An 11,882-nucleotide genomic window follows, 5' to 3' on the forward strand; every position below is an offset into this window, starting at 1 on the left:
TATTCTACTTTTATCCGCTGCTGAGGGATGATGGCATGAAACTCTTCTGATTGCAGCACTGTTGTCGGCAGGTATCAGAACAAAAGACACAGGTGTGGGAAAGAGATGGAAAGGGGAGGTGGGGAGAGAACAGACTGTGGACCAGATTCACATGGGTTTCACCTATGTAACGGGGGCTGCAGGCTCTCCCATATAGCACGTCTGCATTGAGGTGTAGGGCCTGGATCTGGTCAGCATGGCTCCAAATATGGGCAAGGCAGGATCAGGCTGGTCAGAGGATGAATTGAATCAGCACAGCTCTCCTGTGGAGCCCTTGTTGGAAACATTGGGGGAGGAGGCTGCAGTAAAACAGCCTGCCCCTTTCCCCCCCCAGGGCTGATTGCTTCCTCCATTGCAAAGCATTAGGAACAAGCAGGGGGCTGAAGGGACTGGTTTTTGAGGAAAGATTAAAAGAGCTAAAGAGCTATAGCACCCCTCAGCTAAAGAATGATTGGAGGTGAACATGATTGACTGTAGACACTTGAACTATGTAAATACCAAGGAGGGGGAGGAATAATTTAGTCTGATATGTGAAATAATGGGTGAAATTAAGGACAATTTAGAGTAACTAATGGGCTTAACTCACATTGAAGTTAATGGGACCCTTTTCAATTGCTTCCATGAGTGATGTGTCAGGCTCTGATATTGTGGCAAAATCTCCCAATGGAGGCTGTGGACACTTTAATTTATACCATCTAAAAGACTGCCATTACTGGAGAATAGACTGTCAGGAACAATTCTGCACTGGCTGAGGTAGGAGGGACCAGATTACCTAATGGGTCTTTCATCTCCAGATTCTCTGAGTCTGTGAGTGAGGTAAAGACAGAGGGAAGGATGTTAAGGGAAGACAAATCCATGGACGGGAAGGGGCTGGGGGAACAAACCTAGAGAATCCAATTGCTGCCCTCACTGCGGGACAGAAAGGCTAGCAATACCCAGGCCCAAACTGTCATTTCACAACACAGGGGTGACTAGCATGCTTCTAGCACCAAAAAGTTTCTAGTTTCCTGTCCAAAAAGTTTCTTATATTTAGCATGTGGATAACTGCCTGCAGAAATCCTGCTATAGATCCCCCTGCCCCAGCTGCTCTATAGCAAGAATTCTCAACACCTCTTGGCACATGGTTTTAAATTGTGCTCTGTGGGAACTCAAATCCTTCTTAAAACTGTGCTTGGCTGTAGCTGTGCTTGGAAACTGTTTCAAATGCAGTTGCAAGCCCCAGTGCCTGATGGCCAACTCCCCATCTGCCTAATAGTCTCTTAATCCATGGCTGCAAACACACAACATTCCTGGTGGTCTTCCAAGGTGCAGTAGTAAGTACTTCAACCAGGCTCCAACAACTCCAGCCTTCAATGGCAGGCTCCCCACCCACCCAGGACCCTCACCATCTTGGTGGTCTCACTGACTCATCACTCCACCAACTCATGGTGATGCCATAAGGAGAAATTAATCATATGGCTATTGTATGGTTTCACTATAGGGCATTGATACAGATGTTGGGTGCCTTAACTGTGCATTTCTTACCTTAGCATATTTGAATTTCTTTTAAGTATAAGCCTTAACTGTATTTCTTGCCTTTGTAATGCTTGTAATGATTTGGGGATAAATAGGACATCCCTGTAATGCTGGGGTGAGGGGTGGGGTTTATCCTCCAAGTACCAACCCACTTTCACCCTCCCCTCCATTTTAATATAATTTTTGCCTGGGAATAAATGCAGCTATAGAGTTACCTGTACAGGAGTTATTAAATGGAATTTATTAAACAATTCTGTTGATGATGTGCAAGACGGAATAGAATGTGACTCACTGACTCTGCAGGGCTAACTGGAGTAAGAGCCAGTAAAACACAAAGGTAGCCCATAACTCTAAAATATACATGGGAGGGGTCCGACTGAGAAAGATGGTGCTATTTTTACATAGTAATTTTTCAGATTAGATCCTCACTTTTCTGTAGACAGAGAATCTACGGGTCTGTTATGGCTCATTGTCTATTTCCTTTACGGTGCTTAAAATCCATCCCAACCACTTAGAGGTGAAGCATGTGGTTTTCTAAGTAATTATAGCCATGTTCTGATCTGAGAAAATTACTATTTGGTTTAATTATGAAACAGTATTATTTCTTTTTGTTTAACTGACAAAAACCATTGAAAAGCTGGTGCTGCTAATTAAGTCCTGAATGTGTGCATTGGATGACTAATCAGAATTTGTCAAGTAACTTCCCTTTTGAAAAGGTCTCATTATTTTAATTTCCATATGAGATGTGTGTCGGTCATTTGGGGAAAAGAGTAGTAGTAAATAATAGATGGTTATCTCATAATGTTAATCCTTTACCAAGACAAAACAAAATAATTGTAATGGTGCGGTGTATAGAGGCAAGATTATTCTTCATCCATTTGCAGTAGAAAACACAGTATTACGGACACAACATCTTGAAAAAGGAATCATAATGTTATGGATGTAAAGCTTAGTTCACTTCAGTAGGTGAAAACTGAAATTAATGTTCAGGGAAAATCTCCGATGGAGACACAGGAGTAAAGACAGGCAAGGGGGAAGCGGGGGTGAAAGAAGTGTCTAAATACCCCTCTCCTCCTGCAAAAGGATTGTCTAAGAGCTAGAAATCTCCAAAGAGTGCCTTTCAACAGTTAATTTTTGCTGCCTATAACCCAGTAAATCTGAGTATGTTTTTGATTGTGAAGCCAGAAGAAGACGTTTAAGATTGCCTGTACAATTAAACCTAATTTAGCCAAGGACAAAAGAGACCAGCAAAAACTTGTTGCCTAACAGATGTGGTTTTCTAATGAGGTGAAGCAGAATTGTACTCCATATTCGTGTTGCCAGCTTTTGTGATTTTTATTGCAAGTCTTACAATATTTTGGTGTGTTCTTTAAGGCCCCAGTGTCCAGAGTCTGTGATTACATGAAAATCTTGGATTTCATTTTAAAAAAAAAAGTAAGTTTCTAGCCTTCGCAGTTGCAGAGAAGCTTCAAAACACAACCCCAAAGGGTCCAAAATCAGAAGGCAATAAAAAGAACTCCACCCTTATTATTTTCATATTTTGTTATTTTTTAAGATAAACTAATTATTTTGGGGACCCTGACATTTGAGCCCCTGGAGTTGTCAGTACTGCAATATGTCCAGCTTTTCCTGAGACTTTTGCCCTTCTCCACCTGACAAATATATTTCTTCCCATTGTTTATAGTTCACAAGCCAACATGGCTGTGATGTCAGCAGAACTATGGGAATAAGATTTGCTAATTTGACCTTTCTCTCCATAAACAGCACAAAACACTATAGGACCATGCAGACAGAGTGACTACTGGATTATTTTTTTTAATTTCATGCCAAGCGGTATGACTTTAATAACAACAGCATCTAGAGGTAGATTACACGAGATTATAATGATAATAACGTATGGTAAAACTGACAAGTAAACTATGTAGCTCTCCCTTTAACAGCTATATTAGTGTATACTACCTTGAAGTTATGGCAACCAAATTAATATTGCATGTATGTACTCTGGCTGATTGCTCTCTTTAGGGAAGTCAGTCTGTGCCACTCTAATAAAGGTATGTCCAGACTACCCACCGTATTGGCAGGTAGCGATTGATTTATCGGGGATCAATATATCGCGTCTCGTTAAGACGCGATATATTGATCCCCAAATGCGCTCCCCGTCGACTCCGGAACTCCACCGGAGTGGTGGTAGCGGAGTCGACAGGGGAGCTGCGGACGTCGATCCCGTGCCGTGAGGACGGGAAGTAAGTCAGAATAAGATATGTCGACTTCAGCTACGGTATTCCCGTAGCTGAAGTTGTGTATCTTACATCGACACCCCCCCCCCTTAGTGTAGACCAGGGCAGCGGCTCAAGATTTCTCCAGTTTGATTGTTGTGTATAGCACCGTGCTTTCCCTCAGGGTTTTACTAGATTTCTGTGTAAAACAACCCCACCCCACACACCAAACACATCTGCAAATACAAATAAGCACACAAACATATACTCAGACATTAGTTATAATCCATCTTCTCAACTGAAAAAAAGCGAGTTGTTTAGCCTGAGAACAGTTATTTGCTAGCTCCCTGCCCAAAGACAAGCAGCTCTGCACATATGACCAATTATTAGTTTATCAACAATTCCAGCAGGGTAGACCTTGTTTTCTGTGATTGTGGTTTTTTTAAATTTTACATCTCTCAAAAGAAAGAAAGAAAGCTAAATGTAGCTTTAAGGTTTGTTTGTTTCAGTTCCAAACTTCTCAATTCCAGATGTAGGCCATGATCCTATAATCAAATCCATGGGCTAAGCAGTTTCCATTTCCCCTTGTTCTCCTGTTCTTTCTCCATCAATCATCCTCACCCTGTCTTTGAAATATTATACATTGACTGTCAACCAGACTTTAAACAGGCCCAAGATGGAGGACTGTGACAGGTCAGTAGCCACTAATTCCAGTGGCTGCAGTTCACAGTCATCGTTCAGCTGCTTGTTCTAAGTAGCACACAAGCAGGGGAAGCCGGGTTGCAATAACTCCCAACACTAACTCTCCTCCAAAAAGAGCCAGCAGGGGCCTATTAGTTCTAGCTAATGCTCTTGCTCACACTGAATCCTTTAGCTGGGTTTTTGTATCAATTAGTTAATTACATTGAAGTAATTATGGAGACATTTGTTTGCAACTTTGTAGCTAAGGACAGGTTGAGATTAAATAAGGGGCTTGGACTGCACACAGATACACTGAGTTTGCATAAGGGAGTTCCATAAACAGGCAGTTCTGTTTAAGCGAACACCGAAACGATAGAATTTAAAGAGTCTGCTTTTAAATTCATCTGGGAACAACAGGAGTTAGAGTCACAGAGTAAGGTGCATGGACATAGAAGAACTGTGAATAGTATGGAACAGTCTTCCACCTTGACAAACAGTTTTATTCCTATAAAATCATCATCTTTCAAAGACCCTTCAGCAATATAGAGGATATTTGATTGTATACCCGTTTTTAGGACAATGTACAAACATTGGCAGGGTAGGTAACCAGTTAGCTCAGAGGCTGGGAGAGCAACTGTTTCAGTTCAATATCTAAATGAAAATCTTTACAGCATTGCTCAGACAATCAGTCTGCCTAACAAAAGGTGCTTCTCTCGCCTTCCCCAGCTGCCATTCTGCAACTGCATAGAGCGAGCATATAAATATACCAGAATTCCACTACACTCAATAGCTGAGTCACTGCCTATTAACTCTTACATCTAGGATTAGAGACACATACACCTTGCCAAATTTACCAGTGGTTTATAAATCAATTAACACAGGTAGATTTGAAACCATAGGCACTGTCTCATTCCTCTAACACTTCTTATACTGCATAGTTTTATTTCTTCAATTATATTAAGAAAACTTAAAATAAGAAAAACAGAAGAAGATAATGTCACAAATTTGGTCATTGAAAATCTATGCTTTAATGACCAAACTATGAATCTTCAACTCAAATGTCATTTCCATCTTAACATAGGATATGAAAGCTGGGAAGCCACCAAAGATATAGACATTTAAATGTTTTTGGAAGTACATGTCTTAGGGAAATACTAGGTATTAACTGGAAAGAATTAATAAGTGCCAAGATATGTCAGAGTTCAACAATTTCTTATCTCCAAAGTTATAGAAAAGATGTAAATATATGTGTTAATCAATTCATCAATCACCTTCACCTCTTTGAAATACCGCATGGGAAGGATTCAGTTTCAAATGCTAGTAGAGGCAGAAGCAACTAAGAACATCTCACTGATAAAATCAGTGGGGAAAGAATAACCAGACATGTCAATGTTAATATTGTTACTTGTGGTAAACCTGAGCTGTTGAATCCCACATTTATTACCCCACTTCGCAGGTTCCTTCCCTGCCTTTTTGTCCTTTCCCATCTGGTAAACCTTGATAATTATTTTTCCCCTTACTTATCCTTCACTTCAGTGTTTTTCTTATGCAGTGCACTGGGGAGGGGGGGTGGGGAGGGAGAGCAGTGGCTGTTCATATTACATCTTGTATTCCCTCAGTTGTAACTGATATATTTAACAAAAGATAGTTATCAGCCAGTTTTAATTAGCAGCTGGGATTCAGTAGTCCTGTTAGGGTAGAAGGGAGAAGGAAAGTCTTGTTTTATGTTCTAAGCTAGCAAAAATAGTGCTATGAGTCTGATTTGGTATCCATTGAAGTTGATAGAAAGATTTGCATTAATTGCAGTGGGCATTGGATTGGACCCAAAGTGGATCTGGACTTTTAGAACACAACAAAGTAATAGAATTTTGGGTGTGATAAAGGAGTTTGCAGGTGTGCTGACGGTGTTTGCAGGCCTTCCCAGCCCTGATTCTCCTCCCCCCCCCCCCCCAATCGTTTTTCAGAACAATGAATAAGCTAAAAGGCTGGGAGACAATATGCAATCCCTTTGCTCAATGAGCTAGTGGTTTCTACTAAAAGGCAATGGGAGCTGGCATTTTCATAGTTTTTGACTATGTGTACACTGTTCAGTCCTCCTGTTTGGAGGACTACATTAACACGAACTAGCACCTTTTAGTTCATCCCCACATCATCCACATGGGGGAGTTACAGCACATCACTTTGGTGCATTCTGCTATCCACATTCCTATAGTCCGAACTACAGGGCAGTGTAGACAGGCCCTTTCTTAAAACAAGGACCTGATATTTCCAATGTTTAAAAACCAAATAAAAATAACTGCAGAAAAATGGTTATTCTGAGTGTAATGCCTGGGGATCAGGCAGGTCAAAGGGAAGTCCCAATCAGTGGTCAGAGTTCACATAAGAGGCCCAGTCACTGGGAGAGCCAATCCAAGGGGAAGGTATAGGACGATGGTTGGCAGGGTAGTAAGGCAGGATTGGCTGCGTGGGTGGGTCCAAGCAGCAACTTGCAAGCAACAGCTTGTTGCTCAGACAAGGTCAGAAGGGAAGCAGGAAGTTTATATATAGTCACCAGCCAATTAGGGCCAAGACAATGTGGCCAATCAGAAAGCAAGCTGCAGAACCCTGGAAGCTGGCCCACCCAGGTCAAGTAATCCCATGCAACGGCCAACACTGCTTTCCAAAAGGGCAAAAAAGAAAATGTTTGTTTTTGCAAGGCAGTTCATCTTTGATCACATAATAACTACAAAACTGGACTAAGGGAGCATTTGAACATATGCCAATATAGACTGAAGATTTCAGAGTAAACGTTGAATAAAAATAATTAAATTAATGCATTTTAAGCCCTCATTAGAGTGGGTTGGATTGATGGATATGATAAAATTCTAAGAGAAGAAAGATCAGTCCAGGGGAAAAAAAAAATCCTTTCTCCCTCTCCCAGTTCTTTGAAATTGGAGTCTTTCCCCTCAGGCATGATTCTTTGGCTCTAAATTGTGGACAGGGACCTCCCATTACTGCCTTGAAGTTGAGTCTCAATTCATCATCCCTTCAAGTTGATGCTAAATGCATGCCTGGGGCTTGATGGATTGGGCACTAATGAGTTTAGCTGCAGTACAAGGTCTGTTTTCACGGGTAAGTACAGAGATGGTCTGAGTAGTGATTGTCTTTAGATGACCAGGATTCATCTTCAAACCACCATCATCACCCAGCTATTCCCATTAAGGGCAGTCTGGAGAAAAAAAGTTACTCACCTTCTCGTGACTGTTGTTCTTTGAGATGTGTTGCTCATGTCAATTCCAATTAGGTGTGCGCGCGCTGCGTGCAGAGTCATTGGAAAGTTTTCCCCTAGCAGCACCCATCGGGTTGCTGTGGAGCCCCCTGGAGTGGCACCACTGTGGAGCTCAATATATGACCCTGCTGAACCGGGGCCTCCTCAGTTCCTTCTTGCCAGCTACTCTGACAGAGGGGAAGGCAGGTGGGTCTGGAATGGACATGAGCAACACATCTCAAAGAGCAACAGTTACAAGAAGGTGAGTAACCATTTTTTCTTCGAGTGCTTGCTCATGTTGATTCCAGTTAGGTGACTCCCAAGCCTTACCTCAGAAGTGGGGTCGGAGTTATGGAATCACAGACTGGAGCTCTGCCGAAAACTGCATCATCTCTAGTGTGCTGGGTAACGGCATAGTGAGCTGTGAAAGTGTGCACCGAGGACGATGTTGCCGCCCTGCAGATCTCTTGAATTGGCACCTGGGCGAGAAACACCATCGAGGAGGCCTGCGCCCTTGTGGAATGCGCCATGGGTGCCAGGGCTGGAACATTGGCCAATTCTTAGCAGGTGCGGATGCAGGAGGTGATCCTCGATGAGATCCTCTGCGATGAAACCAGAAGACCTTCCATACGGTCTGCCACCACCACAAAGAGCTGGTTCGACTTTCGAAACAGCTTCGTGCACTCGATGTAAAAGGCGAGTGCCTGTTGAATGTCCAGTGAGTGGAGTCTTTGTCCCCAGCTGTTCGCATGAGGTTTAGGGTAAAAAATAGGCAGGAAAATCTCCTGGTTGGAGTGAAATTGGGACACAACCTTTGGAAGGAAAGCTGGGTGAGGTCTAATCTGCACCTTGTCCTTAAAGAAAACCGTGTAGGGAGGGTCGGAGGTGAGGGCCTTAAGTTCCGAAGGCCCTCACTCCTTGCCGAAGTAATGGTGACTAGAAAGGCAACCTTCCATGATAGGAACAGACGCGAACAAGTTGCCAGCAGTTTAAACGGGGGCCCCATCAGTTTGGAAAGAACCAGGTTGAGGTCCCACGCAGGGATTGGCTGCCAAACCTGTGAGTACAGCCGCTCTAGACCTTTGAGGAAGCAGCCAACCATGGGGTTGACGAAAAAAGGAGTGCCTGGCCACTCCTGGGTGGAATGCAGAGATAGCTGCCAAGTGCACCTTGATGGAAGAAGCTACCAGACCTTGCTGCTTAAGGTGTAACAGGTACTCCAGGATGAGAGGAATGGGGGCCTGCAACAGTGGAGTACAGTCCTGGGAGCACCAGATTGCAAACCTTTTCCATTTGGCCAGATAGGTGATCCTAGTGGAGGGCTTCCTACTACCAAGCAGGACTTTCCTAACCGACTCCAAGCACATGAGCTCTATGGGATTTAACCATGAAGCTTCCACGCTGTGAGGTAAAGAGACTGGAGGTCTGGGTGATGAAGGCGACCGTGGTCCTGGTGATCAGGTCCGGAAGTAGCAGCAATGTGATCGGGGCATCCACCGAAAGTTCCAGGAGCGTGGTGTATCAATGCTGGTGGGGCCATGCTGGGCCACCATTATGACTGTCACCTTGTCCCTCTGGATTTTGAGCAGGACCTTGTGCACAAGTGGAAATGGTGGGAACACGTACAGCAGATGATCCGACCAGGGGAGGAGAAATGCAGCTGCAAGGGAGCCCTGGCTGTGGTTTTGAAAGGAGCAGAACTGCGGGCACTTCTTGTTGCCCCAAGTGGTGAAGAGGTCTGCTGAGGTAGTCCACCAGCTTGTTCTGTGAACCTGAGAGGTACGTCACCTCCAGGTGAATGGCGTGGGCTATGCAGAGCTCCCACAGCTGGAGGGCTTCCCGACATAGGGGAGAGGAATGGGCCCTGCCCTGATTGTTTATATAAAACATTGCAGTTGTGTTGTCCATCATGACTCCCACGCACTGACCCTGCAGGTTAGCCTGGAAGGTTTGGCACACTAGCCATACAGCCCTCAACTCCTTGATGTTGATGTAGAGCAAGAGCTCGTCCTGGGACCAGAGACCCTGCATCTGAAGGTCTCCCAGGTGCATGCCCCACCCCAGTGCTGACACGTCCGTTACCAGGGACAGGGAGGGCTGGGGCCTGTGGAAAGGGACTCCCTTGCACATGTCTTGCAGGTTGAGCCACCAGCCGAGAGACTGGAGGACCTGCACTGGAAGGCTGACCACTAAGTCCAGACTGTCATGTCCCGGGCGATAAGCTTATGCGAGCCAAGCTTGAAGAGGTCTGAGATGCATCCTGGCGTGCTGAGCCATGTATGTGCAAGCTGCCATATGACCGAGAAGCCTCACACAGCCCCATGCTGTGGTGGTGGGGTACCGTCTGAGGCCTCGTATGATCTGACATTGCTTGGAAGTAGGCCTCTGGAAGGAACGCCCTGGCCCGACCCGAGTCCAGCACTGCCCCGATAAACTATCCTTTGAGTTTAACAACTTGCTCTCATTAAGGAGAAGGCCCAGCCTGTTGAAGGTGGATCTCACGAAGTGGATCTGCACATCTACCTGATCCCTGAAGTGCCCCCGAAGCAGCCAGTCGTCGAGGTACGGGTATACCTGCACCTGTCTTCGACAGAGGAAGGCTGCTACGATCAACATGCACTTAGTGAATACTTGGGGGAGGGCTGTTGACAGGCCGAAGGGAAGGACCGTGAATTGATAATGGTTGTGGTTGACCACAAACTTGAGAAACCGCCCGTGAGCAGGACGTATGGATATGTGGAAGTACGCATCCTTGAAGTCGAGGGCAGCGTACAAGGAGACCATGCAGAACTTCAAATTTCTCATTAATCTGTTGAGGCCTTGCAGGTCTAGAATGGGTCTGAGACCCTCCCCTTGGCTTTGGGGATTAGTAAATAACGGAAGTACAATCCCTTGTCCCTTAGCTCCTGAGGAACCTCCTCCACTGCCCCTGCAGCGAGGAGCATCTGCACCTCCTGTGCAAGGAGATGCTCATGAGAAGGGTCCCTGAAGAGGGACGGGGAAAGGGGGGGGAGGAGCAGAATTGGAGAGAATATCCCACTTCTACTGTGCAAAGAACCCAGTGGTCCGTTGTTATTTGGGACCAAGCACGGTAGAAGTGGGATAAACGATTCAGGAAGCAGGGGCGAGTATCCGGTCCAGTGGCTGGTACGTCGTCCCCAGGCACACCTTCCAAAGACGTGCTTAGAGCCTGAGGAAGTGCACGCCTGGCCCCAGTTAGATGAGTGCTGGGACGGGTTGCGCCTGCCGTTCCTACCACATTTCATAGAGTAGTCCTGTCTAGGGCGTGGCTGGTAGGGGTGCTGTGAGGGCTGAGGTTTAAAGTGTTTCCGCTGAGTGGCCGGGGTATGCACCCCTAGCGACTTCAGTATAGCCCTAGAATCTTTAAAGCTATGCACCTTGGAGTCAGTTTGCTCCGCAAACAGGCCCGCCCCGTCAAATGGCAGGTCCTGGAGGGTCTGTTGCACCTTGGGTGGCAACCCCGAGGCCTGGAGCCATGAGCTACGCCTCATGGCGATGCCAGAGGATAAGGTATACGCCGCCGAGTCTGCAGCATCCAGTAAGGCCTGTAATGAGGTCCATATCACTGCCTTGCCCTCCTTAACAATAGCCCCAAACTCCTCCCTGGACTCTGTGGGTACCAACTCCTTGAATTTTAGCATGGAGTTCCAGGAGTTGAAGCTGTACCTGCTCAGAATTACCTGCTAGTTGGCAATCCTGAGTTTCAAATCCCTGGTTGAGACGACCATGCGTCCAAAAAGGTCCAGCCGCGTGGACTCCTTTGGGGAGGAGGGATAGCTCAGTGGTTTGAGCATTGGCCTCCTAAATCCAGGGTTGTGAGTTCAATCCTTCAGGAGGCCATTTAGGGAACTGGGGTAAAAATCTGTCTGGGGATTGGCCCTGCTTTGAGCAGCGGGTTGGACTAGATGACTTCCTGAGGTCCCTTCCAACCCTATGATTCTAAATCCTTCCCCCACTCCTGCCCCCGGTATGAGGGAGAACCTTGCCTCTCTATGTGACTTAAAGGTTGTATCCAATAGATTATAGAGTTTCCTTCAGACACAAAAAATAACATAATTCCCCTTCAACAAGGATTCCCAGCACTTCCTGAATTGGTTTTATGTTTTTGTGGTCTTATATTGTTTCCTCCAGATTTTCACAGTTTATAGGAGTAGTTAATAGCT

At 45.5% G+C, this 11,882-nt stretch overlaps 1 protein-coding gene across 6 annotated transcripts in view; it reads left to right on the forward strand.

Moving 5' to 3' along the window:
- The window catches only part of LRRC20 (leucine rich repeat containing 20), a 189,343-nt gene that overhangs the window by 146,685 nt on the left and 30,776 nt on the right, over positions 1 to 11,882 (forward strand). The window lies entirely within an intron of this gene.

This window comes from Chrysemys picta, chromosome 7 (genome assembly GCF_011386835.1).
Source record: "Chrysemys picta bellii isolate R12L10 chromosome 7, ASM1138683v2, whole genome shotgun sequence".
Classification (NCBI taxonomy): domain Eukaryota; kingdom Metazoa; phylum Chordata; order Testudines; family Emydidae; genus Chrysemys; species Chrysemys picta.